This window comes from Zingiber officinale, chromosome 4A (assembly GCF_018446385.1).
Source record: "Zingiber officinale cultivar Zhangliang chromosome 4A, Zo_v1.1, whole genome shotgun sequence".
Taxonomy (NCBI): Eukaryota; Viridiplantae; Streptophyta; class Magnoliopsida; order Zingiberales; family Zingiberaceae; genus Zingiber; species Zingiber officinale.
The window spans coordinates 124,154,197-124,165,499 of NC_055992.1; the positions used below are offsets into that span (position 1 = coordinate 124,154,197).

Genomic DNA, 11,303 nt, shown 5'->3' on the forward strand with positions numbered 1-11,303 from the left:
TCTTCAAACAGACATATATAGCTCATGTTAAGTGAGCAAACGATGGTGAAAGGAACCCATTTTGTATAAGGTAACATCACATATAGAATCTCACCTGAATGTATTTCACGCAAAATGATCAAGGGAAAGTAGCCAAAATCTAGTTATCAAGTTTGAAGTGTATTGAACAAGACGAATTTAGGAAAATCTACTAGATAAATCCAGTAGCTCTAATCAGGAGTCTACTTCATGGTAGAGGTGACGCCAAGAAACACCACTTCCAAACTAATGCTCACTCATCCTCTTGGCTGCGAAGCCTTGCTAGTTTATTAGTCACGACAATATCGAGCTGTTCAGCTCGTTGGACGACCAATTTACGCATCATGATTGAAACACTATGGCCAATTTCCGCACGGTAGGTCCTGACAAGAATTAAGTACATTTGTAAAACAGGAACATACATGATGATACGGTGCATAAAAGTGGGGTCCGATAAAGTCAGATAGTTAGAAGTCAAGAGGGCATGACAATCAAGGACAGACCAAGGTCAATCAAAGGAACGTGACAGTCAGCAATTAGGAGGGGAAAGAAGGAGTTAGACCGCTTGATGTCATCGACCGCATAATTCTCGGTCGAATATAGACAGGTCAGGGTCCTAGATCTGAGACATAAGATGTAGCTGGAGTAATGCCTAACCTGCCCCCGACTGGTTGGGTTTTTTAAGTCCGGTCCACATAGTCAGGCCTGGTACTTTCAATAAGACAACTCCCGGTCGGCCCTTCAATGATCTAGGCGTGAAAGATGGGATCATCACCATAGCTCGTTTCCCTCACCAAGACTTGGACCAGGTGTCACACCTGCACGGTTATACCGAGATGTCCGTAACTAAACCCGGGCGGAACAGGAAGTATTAGGCGACAACAATGTCAGTGAATTATAACCTCCTGTCAGGGAATAACTGTCATACATCAGGGAATATTCCAATGGTCTGTTATCATTTGCGAATGAAACCTTCTTTCAACCAATAAGAGAGCGTCACATGTCCTCCATCACCCGACAGGCCTTGACAGCTGACATTCTCTGACATCGGTCAAGCTCCAGAGGTACGCATGGTCATATAAAAAGGGAGATCCTCTCCTTTGAGCATGTATGCGCACATTCACACTCGTCTTCTATAATTTTTTTTCCTTCGTACACTATTCTTCTGAAAAAAAGGTATCTGACTTGAGCGTCGGAGGGTTTTTCCCTAGTTTCTGGTGTCTAACGTTCAGTGTACTTGTCTGAGTGTGCGCAGAGCCTGAGTATCGCTGGTTTCGTCGCCACTATCCTTCAGTTCCACATAGGAGTCCGTTTTCCGGTGCACATACGTTAGATATGTCCAAGTCATCTATTCATCAAGCACCAATGTCATTTCAATCGGCCTCCGCGGCTCCGCCTGCCTTAAATTTCGAACAAAATCAATATAAGCATTTTAGATTGTACCTGTTGTGCATCATCAGCAATTCCAAATCGGCAACATTATTTACCTCAAATTTCTTAAATCTATTGGGAAGGTAGTGGCGTGTCTTCCTGTCGGAGCCATAACCAATATTGGGCATCAAGGTGCATCCCTTAAACTTTCTTCTCACAAAGAGAATCTATTCCCTTGAGTCTGCGCCAATTCGGCTACCACGCCAAGACAATTGGGAAAACAATAAATAAAAAGAAACAAAACCATACTGTGGTGAAATAACTGGTGATAACAATGGCAAAACCAATGATATCGAATGAAAAAAGTTAAAAGAATAAAGAATGAAGAGGAGCTAGATTTCCTAGTGGGTTTTTGTAGTTTAAATGCAAAGATCCCTCAAAGAAAGGCTATCATATCTAAAAAAAAAGAGAGATATCAAAAATGAAGAAAACACCAGAAAAAAAAAACAATATCCTGATTGACTGAGAAAAGGGAAAATTGGTTCCAGATTTTTCATTTTGTGCCAGGTTAGGGAGATATGATTGCATTACGGATGCTTTTGGTAGAGGGAATGGAAAGAAAATGAAATGAAAAGGCCAGTGGGTAACTGCAATATTGATCTATATTTGACCTGTTTGGCTTGTCTAATTCCACCAACTGATTTAACCTTCTTGGTTCAGTCTAGTTTGTTTGGTTAATTTGGTTTGTTTCATATGCCTGTCCACGTGATACACCCAACCAGGTCGATCCACCTAACATTTCATGACTAAATCAGTTGGCTTGGTCCATCCTACCAAACATCCTGTCTAACCCGAATAATTCAATCAGTCTGCAGACATGCGCTGCCAGAGCGATTAGACCGACCCACTAGCCTAACCCAACCTGTTCAGCCTATTCGATCAGCCGGCCGACGTAGACCAATCAGTAAAGCCCAGCTCAACCTGACTCGCCCATTATGTCCTCCATGCTACAAACCTGGCTCGAGTGGTCCACTAAACATGCCAGCTCCAGTCAATCAGTCTCATCAGTCAACATTCTCAACTTGATCATTCCACCAAAGAAGATCGGCTCATCCAACCCAACAGATCTGTCCATCTTGACTGTGCACCTGGCATGCCTCCTCATATATTCTACCTTGTTGAGGCCTCCCAACCCTCCAAGTTTACTCATCTCATTTATCTCTATTTTAATTTTGAAATGATAATTAATTAAGTATTGTTATTTCTAAATAGAGGTAGAATTAATATTATCATCTCCTTAAACAATGGAATGGATGAAAAGGAATGAGTGATTGCTTGGAATGGGTCATTTGTTCAAATGGCCCAACCAAACATTTGAATGGAATTATATTAGGAATTAAACCATTTTAATTTCATACCAAATGCACCATAAGATCCTGAAACAACACTATCTTTAAAATAGATAACTGAAGGCAAACCGAACAATTACACTAGTTCCTAACAATTTGAGCAAAGAAGAAAGAAATAAGAATGAAATGTTGTACAGATCAAGAAAAATCTAATGGTTTGGAGACTAAGACTTGTGGAATGTGAATGCTGTGCATGTCCAAGGAGGAACAATATACTTTCATGCATGAAAGGAACATGTACATCTTAATTATGCAGTTAAGAGATTAAGAGCCATGAGGGCCAAAATCCTAGACAAAACCACTTTTATTTGCTTGCAAGGCAATTGAGGAGTTACTGACATGCTAATATGTCAATATATCTACAAATGCAAATGCACTCGTCACTATCATTTTCATTGTTAAGTGTGGCAGTCAATCAAATTCATGCAGGCTTAATCAAAAAGTATCAACCAAAAAGGCACAACTTTCGAATCAATTGTTTATTCCGGATAGCTTCTGGAATATGCAAACTGATCGTCGAGGCTAGTATTCGACACTATCTCCGTAAACGATATTGCTCCGCTACGGTGCTTAACGGATTGTTGCAATTCGTTCCCAAGATACAACGACGACGAACGTCTCGGAATCGTAGCACTCCGACTTCCGAGACCAGCAAACCTTCTAGTAGACTTCTTGGACTCTTGAATGCACAAGATGAGATGAATGCTTGAGGAAGAGAAGAGAGGATTAAGTGAATATTTCATCATCTGGAGGGTTCTATTTATACTGAAAGAAGAGGTTGAGTGTCCTTTGGGTGAGTGGATGTGTTATTTGGGCTGGATCGATCTAGATCATCCATTCTGAAGGGTTGTAACCCTTCTCCAAGCCCACTTCAATCTCATCCATCAGATCTGAGGAGTTGTGACCCTCAGATCCCGCCTATTGTCATCGGCCATCGGATCTGGATCCATTGATTCGATGCTTCAGATCAAGTCTCATCCCAAGCCGTCAGATCGTTACTCTTTGCGATCCAACGCTCTAGATCGCATCACAAGCGATCCATCATACCTATTTGATCAACGTTGATCAACGGTAGCCATCCATTCCCTAAGTCAACTGTCCAGTCATCTCCCTTTGCCCACGAGGATGCCGCATAGGCACTGCCACGTCAGGTACGAGCTTGACACGTCACCCGAGTGCCACGTAGGCACTGCAATGTCACCTGGAGCATAAATTTAAGCTCCTTAAGTGCAAAGTGCGCCTACAAAGCGCTCATTGCGCACGTGTGCACGTGTGCACGTGGCGGGTGGCGGGCTCACAGGTGCGAGCACCTGCTCGCCCTGGGCTAAGGGAGCACCTGTCCTTTTATTTTTGTGTTAACTCCATTAACACATCTTCATTAATAAGTAGAGAATACACATCGAGAATTTCTGATGTGGGACTATTCTCCCATGCACTTTATTAATGAATAATAAATGTTATTTTGGGCCGATTTTAAACATTAATTTCTCATTCACCCTTAATCGGTTTTGAGCAAATTAATAGTCTAAATCTATCTACGCGAATCGTAGATTTCAATTTTGAAGTCAATTACGACTTTCAACAATTGATGGCTTCCTTCCTCAAAATCGTTTTGGTCCATTTAAGGCCCCAATATCCAACAATCCCCCACATGAATGAAAATTAATGCAATGCGTGTATGCATGCTGACACTTTACAAGAGTCCAATCGATAAGTCACTGCATCGGGAGAGGTAGCTTGTGGCTTTGAACCTTCCGTAGTGAAATGCTATCGAGTATACTAGGCTGCGCAGTGAACGTGATGTCTTGAACTGCTCAGCTGTTGGTGTATATAACAACACCTACACAGAGATCTATCTCACCTACTTTAGGTTCTCATGGTTGGTTCCGTTTTGGCCATGGATACCATCTTGGATTCATGAGTGTTTCATTGAAGCGGCCTGTCTTCACACTCACATAGGTGACACTTCTATCAAGAGTATCCTACCATACTCCACCTTATCAGGTATAGAAGTCACTAAAAGCATAAGCTTAACCTCACTACATGAGGTAGGCCAACACAAATTCATCCTAGGATTGGGATAGAGCTAAACTATCTAATGTGCTGGACCACAACTACTGTAACCGTTGTCCCATTGAACCAAGATCTTGGGATCTCCAATCAACAAGGTTTGGTTACCGCTATAATCGTTTTAGTTGTAGATTTTTAATCTCATTCCTCTTGATGAGCAGTATACTTGATCTCGACTCAACCCCTTCGTTAGAGGATCTGCCAAATTATCTTTGGACTTAACATAGTCGATTGCAATCACTCCATTCGAGATCAACTGCCTAATGGTATTATGTCTACGACGTATATGTCGTGACTTCCCATTATACATATTACTCTGTGCCCTTCCAATCGCCGATTGACTATCACAGTGGATTAGTACGGCAGGCACAAGTTTCATCCAGTTCGGAATATCTTCCAAGAAATTTCGCAGCCATTCAGCTTCCTCAGCTGCTTTGTCTAGTGCTATAAACTTGGATTCCATAGTTGACCGAGCAATGCAAGTCTGCTTAGTGGATTTCCAAGATACTGCTCCCCCACCGATCGTGAATACATATCCACTAGTGGATTTGGAGTCTTTTGTATCTGATATCCAATTAGCATCACAATATCCTTCCAACACAGCGGGATATTTTCCATAATGTAATCCATAGTTCATAGTATATTTCAAATATCTGAGAACTCGCATCAATGCTTTCCAATGGGTGTCGTTTGGATTACTTGTAAAATGACTCAGTTTGTTGACCGTACAGGCAATATCCGGACGTGTACAGTTTGTGAGATACATCAAACTGCCTATTATCCGAGAATATTCCAACTGCGATATGGTCTCACCATGGTTTTTCGCTAAGTGTTGACTTAGATCCATAGGTGTTTTCACTATAGAGAGATCGTACGCATTGAATTTTTTCAATACAGATTCTACATAAAACTATTCCTTCTGATGTCCTGAAAATTTTAATTCCCAATATAACATCTGCTTGACCCATATTTTTCATATCAAAATTTCTGGTCAACATTTTCTTTGTAGTCATGATTACATCATGATTACTGCACATTATTAGCATGTTGTCTACGTATAGACAGACAATTACATAGCCTTCAGGTGTGTTTTTGACATAAATGCATTTGTCACATTTATTTATTCTGAATTCGTTTGACAGCATTACTTTGTCAAATTTTTCGTGCCATTGTTTAGGCGCTTGCTTAAGTCCGTACAATGACTTAACAAGTCGACACACCTTTTTCTCATTTCTAGGAGCCATGAACCCTTCGGGCTGCTCCATATAAATTTCTTCTTCCAACTCACCATTTAAGAACGCAGTCTTAACATCCATTTGATGTATTTTAAGGTCATACAGTGCTGCAATGACTATTAGCACTCGTATGGACGTAATCCTTATCACCAGTGAGTATGTATCGAAGTAATTAAGGCCTTCCTCTTGCTTGTACCCCTTGGCTACAAGTCTGGCCTTATACTTGTCAATTGATCCATCAGCTTTATACTTACGTTTTAGTATCCACTTACAACCTAATGGTTTATTACCAGAAGGAATGTCTACTAATTCCCAAGTATGATTATTCATGATAGACTCAATTTCACTATTGATAGCTTCTTTCCACATTGGAGCATCGGGTCTAGAGAGAGCTTCACTTAATGTTCTTGGTTCCATTTCTGACATGAAAGTCATGAAATCTGGCCCGAACGATTTCTCAACTCTAGCCCGTTTGCTACGACGTGGCTCTTCACTTTGATCGTCAATAGTCCTTTTATCACAGCTAAGTTCGGTAACGTCATTTTTGTTTGAACTTCCGTTGTTATCACTTTCAACGTTTCCCTTTTTATTTGGGAATACGTTTTCAAAGAATATCGCATTCCGAGATTCTATGGTTGTTCCCACATATATATCAGGAATGTCTGATTTGTGAACTAGGAAACGATATGCACTACTATTATGGGCATATCCGACAAATACCGCATCGAACGTTTTAGGTCCGATCTTTACTTACTTTGGTTTAGGTACTTCGACCTTTGCCAAGCACCCCCACACTTTCAGGTATTTGTACGATGGCTCGCAACCTTTCCATAGTTCATATGGAGTTTTATCATTTTTCTTATGAGGGATTCTGTTGAGAATGTGATTTGCCGATAATATTGCTTCCCCCCACAAGTTTTGAGGTAAACCTGAATTTATCAACAAGGCATTCATCATTTCTTTTAGTGTCCGATTTTTACGTTTGGCAACACCGTTTGATTGAGGTGAGTAAGGCGCCGTTGTTTGATGGATAATGCCAGATTCTGTACAAAATTCATCAAACGGTGCACCATATTTTCCACCTCTATCGCTTCGAATTATTTTAATTCGTTTGTCAAGTTGATTTTCAACTTCTGTTTTATAGGTTCTGAACGCCTCTAGGGCTTCGTCTTTACTTCTTAAAAGAAAGACATAACAGAACTTTGTGCAATCATCGATAAAAGTAATAAAATATTTTTTACCTCCTCTAGTTTGCACAAATTTCAAGTCACATAGATCACTATGTATTAACTCTAGAGGAGTTGTTGTCCTTTCCACCGAATGAAAAGGTAGTTTCGTCATTTTCGCTTCCACGCACACTTCACATTTGTGTGTTCCGTCAACATTGACGTTTGGTAATAAATTTAATTTGACGAGACGTTTGAGAGTATTATTATGCACATGTCCGAGTCGATCATGCCATAAATTAAAACACTCAACAACATAGCTGGAAGCATTTATTTTATTACCATCAAAATTTCGGAGTACAGCATTACAACCATTTTGAATAGACCCTTGTCTAGGTACCCCTTTCCTACGAAGACACCATTCTTTGTAAGTACAAAGTTGTCTAACTGGAACACTAGCCTAAATCCGGCCTTGACCAATGCCGCTCCAGAAACTAGGTTCTTACTGATGTCGGGAACATGGAGTACATCAATGAGTGTTAGCTCCTTTTCGGACGTCATCTTCAGAACAACCTTTCCGAGTCCAACAATTGGCGACGTCGTGGAATTACCCATATAGAGCTTCCTGCCATTTATAGGAGTATACTTGGAGAACATCGCCTTATCGGAACAGATATGACGAGTTGCTCCAGTATCAATGAACCACTGCTTCGGGTTGGTATCCACCAAGTTGGCTTCAAATACAACTGCAGTGAGATCCAAGTCCTCAAGAGAGGTTGCGACATGATTCGCAGCATCCTTTGGCCCTTTGGTTGGCTTCTTTGGGCGTCTGCAGTCCTTGGACAGGTGTCCTGCCTTTCCACAGTTGTAGCAGGAGCCTTTGAACTTCTTTGCTTGAGCCTTCTTTTTGAACTGCTTCGGCTTTTTAGCGTTTGGCTCGACCAGGTTGGACATTTCGTCTATAGTCCGTTTGGTTCCTCTGGAGTCGGATAACTTTCAATTATCCTCCTCTATTCGTAGCCTCAGGATCAGGTCTTGAAGCCCTATCTCCTTTTGCTTGTGCTTTAGGTAATTCTTGAAATCCTTCCATAACGGAGGGAGCTTCTCAATTACCGCAGCAACTGCGAATGTCTCGTTCAGCTTCATGCCTTCGGCATCCAGATCATGCAGTATTAATTGCATATCTTGGACTTGAGATGAGACGCTTTTTGAGTCCACCATCTTGAAATCCAGAAACCGACCGACGATGAATTTCTTCAATCCAGCATTTTCGGTCTTGTATTTCTTCTCAAGGGATTCCCACAAAGATTTTGTCGTCTCCAGAGAACAATATACGTTATATAACGTGTTGCCCAAGGCGTTGAGTATATAATTGCGGCACAGAAAATCTCCGTGAGACCACGCATCGCTAGCAGCCTTACTACCTTCCGTAGTGGCTAGCGTGTCTTCGTGCAAAAACCGTACAAGGTTTAGTGTTGTTAGATAAAACAACATCTTCTGCTGCCATCTTTTGAAGTCGGTTCCGGTGAATTTCTCCGGCTTTTCTCCGTGCGGAATGGTTGTCGGAATGACGGTCGGAACGGCCGTCGGAATATCGTTGGTAGCCATATCAGTTTGCACGAAATATCGTTTACGACTGTTTATTCCGGGTAGCTTCTGGAGTATGCAAACTGATTGTCGAGGCTAGTGTTCGACACTATCTCCGTAAATGATATTGCTCCGCTACGGTGCTTAACGGATTGTTGCAATTCGTTCCCAAGATACAACGACGACGAATGTCTCGGAATCGTAGCACTCCGACTTCCGAGACCAGCGAACCTTCTAGTAGACTTCTTGGACTCTTGAATGCACAAGATGAGATGAATGCTTGAGGAAGAGAAGAGAGGATTAAGTGAATATTTCATCATCTGGAGGGTTCTATTTATACTGAAAGAAGAGGTTGAGTGTCCTTTGGGTGAGTGGATGTGTTCTTTGGGCTGGATCGATCTAGATCATCCATTCTGAAGGGTTGTAACCCTTCTCCAAGCCCACTTCAATCTCATCCATCAGATCTGAGGAGTTGTGACCCTCAGATCCCGCCTATTGTCATCGGCCATCGGATCTGGATCCATTGATTCGATGCTTCAGATCAAGTCTCATTCCAAGTCGTCAGATCGTTACTCTTTGCGATCTAACGCTCTAGATCGTATCACAAGCGATCCATCATACCTATTTGATCAACGTTGATCAACGGTAGCCATCCATTCCCTAAGTCAACTCATCTCCCTTTGCCCACGAGGATGCCGCATAGGCACTGCCACGTCAGGTACAAGCCTGACACGTCACCCGAGTGCCACGTAGGCACTGCAATGTCACCTGGAGCATAAATTTAAGCTCCTTAAGTGCAAAGTGCGCTTACAAAGCGCCCATTACGCACGTGGCGGGTGGCGGGCTCACAGGTGCGAGCACCTACTCGCCCTGGGCTAAGGGAGCACCTGTCCTTTTATTTTTGTGTTAACTCCATTAACACATCTTCATTAATAAGTAGAGAATACACATCGAGAATTTTCGATGTGGGACTATTCTCCCATGTACTTTATTAATGAATAATAAATGTTATTTTGGGCCGACTTTAAACATTAATTTCTCATTCACCCTTAATCGGTTTTGAGCAAATTAATAGTCTAAATCTATCTACGCGAATCGTAGATTTTAATATTGAAGTCAATTACGACTTTCAACAATTGATGACTTCTTTCCTCAAAATCGTTTTGGTCCATTTAAGGCCCCAATATCCAACATCAATCTCATCAGTCTGTCAATACTCATAGGCTGAAAGTTTTGTAGTAAAATAAGAAACGCTGAACTTAGCACGAAGTTGTTCAAAACAGTCTTACCTTCACATATATCTTGCGGTCGCTCTGAGGCCTCTTGAACCTTTTCACGCGCTTCTTCGTGATCTTCTTCGTGAGCAAAGGGACGACCATTTCTTCATCGCATAAGAAGTTAAAAACATTAGCTTTCCTCGATCAATATCTAGCAATCGGTCTTCAAACAAAACAAAACTCCATCGACTCAAACACTCGCAGCGATAAAAGAATGCATCGTCGTCAAGGATAGAACAATTTACCCGGTACAAAATAGGATGCAACCAGATCAAGCAGCAAGCTGAACAGGAAAAAGAAAAGAAAAAAGAAAAACTCGAGCGGATGAGAAGTAGAATCAACCAGTAAATCAAGAAACGAATTTAAGAAAAGCAAATTGCAGCAGCAGCTTACCTCTGCCGCTCTGCGTTCTCCGACCAACGCTGCCGTCTCCAAGGTCGGACTGCAACCCTAACGCAGCACTGTTTGGGAGGGGGTGAGGAGGCGAGGGAGAGAGAGGGCAGGGGTTAATTCGATCCTGCCTATACTACAGGTACTACCCAACCTTTCACATTGGGATGGTGGGACCCACACTTAAGTAGTAGGTCTCACCATCTCATTGTGAGAGGTTGGGGCAGTGCCTGTACAGGCAGGGTGAAATTTACCGAGAGCAGGGGAAGGGGAATTTTAAAGCCCTAGTTGGGGTTTAAGGTAGTGTAAGAGGAATTATATATATATATATATATATATATTCTAAAAAAATATCGTCTTAGGTATTCTATGCGAGATAACTAATGAGTGACTATTAATCATTAGTACAAGTGGTCAAAGCATGGAGGAAGACATGTTCGAATACGATGAGTTTCAACCCCAATACCTCATTAGTGCAGATGGCCAAGACAAGGAGGAAGACATGTTCGAACACGTTGAGTTTCGACCCCAAGATCTCATTAGTGCATATGGGTAAGGCATGGAGGAAGACATGTTCGAATACGTTGAGTTTCGACTCCAAGACCTCATTAGTGCAGATGGTTAAGGCATAGAGGAAGACATGTTCGAACACGCTGAATTTCAATCCCAATACCTCATATGACAATATCCTAAATTACAACCACGACACTACTCCAAGAAGAACCTAAATTCCCATCAGAGCATCCATAATAAAAGAAGTATTTCTCTTGAATATTTATA

General features: G+C 41.7%; 1 pseudogene; it reads right to left on the reverse strand.

Moving 5' to 3' along the window:
- Positions 1–271: 271 nt before the first annotated feature.
- Positions 272–10,244, reverse strand: LOC121973625 (annotated as a pseudogene).
- Positions 10,245–11,303: the final 1,059 nt, after the last annotated feature.